Raw genomic sequence first — 1139 nt, 5'->3', positions numbered from 1 at the left:
GATAAATGGGCCTTAATTGTATATGTAAATGAAGGAGCCACATTTGTACATGTAGATGAATGAGTCAGCCTTCAAAATGAGAAATTCTTTCCAGATCCAAGGTCCTGCTATTAAGACATTAATATCATTAAAATTCTGATTAAATTAGAAATGTTAAAAAATATGCCTCATTACCTTTTCTAAATGAGGAACAGGGTGGAGGTGAGTACCTTTTCTCCTTGATTTCAAACCAAGGCACAGTTATTCATGTGTTCAAGTCCATTAATAAAAACAATGAGCCATGGGCACAGGTGCGCACTGGGACAGTCTGCACAGCCCTGCTCGGAGGGTCAGGATCCCCGGTTCCCACGCTGGAGGAAGTCCTTCCGGTTTCATCCTTCTGACTCTCAACGGATGTGGGGTGCTTCTAGCCAAGAAAGAGGTCTGCTGTGCATTTTTGTTTGTAAAGAAACCATTTGAAATCATGGGGATTTGTCTCTCCCAGCTTAAATTTCTCTTATTATGCTCAACCAATTACATTTTAAATAACCAAAACTGGGCAATCGTTTCCCATTAGATCAATTGATTGGCCTCTGTACACTGCCCAAAACATAATTCTTCTTGCCTCTGATGTAGACTATTCCTCCCAGGGAAACTGGTAATCTAACTTCTTTGATTTCCTTCTCAGCCTGACCCATTCAGCTTTCACTATTTCCCAAATTTGTTTCCTGTCAGCCGTGTCAGGTAAAAATAACAGGAAGCCGTTGTCTGAGGTTGAACTCCTGCACTAGGTACTAATACATCCCGTCAAACTTAATAGACACACTTGCAAAAACAAACAAACAAACAAACAAACAAAAAAAAAACCCAAAAAACTACAGAATGTAAAAATAACAGGAAGCCGTTGTCTGAGGTTGAACTCCTGCACTAGGTACTGATACATCCCATCAAACTTAATAGACACACTTGCAAAAAACAAACAAACAAACAAACAAACAAACAAACAAAACCCCAAAAAACTACAGAACGAAAATGAAACTTGGAGGAAACAGAATACTTAAAATAGTTGTTTTCCCAAATCAGTTTATCTGGTCCAATTGTATGTCCTTAAACACCCAAAAGGGAAGTATAACCAAAGATTAAAGGGGCCAACATAATAT

Source organism: Nannospalax galili, unplaced genomic scaffold (assembly GCF_000622305.1).
Source record: "Nannospalax galili isolate Female #2095 unplaced genomic scaffold, S.galili_v1.0 scaffold399, whole genome shotgun sequence".
NCBI classification, from domain to species: Eukaryota; Metazoa; Chordata; class Mammalia; order Rodentia; family Spalacidae; genus Nannospalax; species Nannospalax galili.
This window is presented reverse-complemented; position numbering follows the sequence as displayed.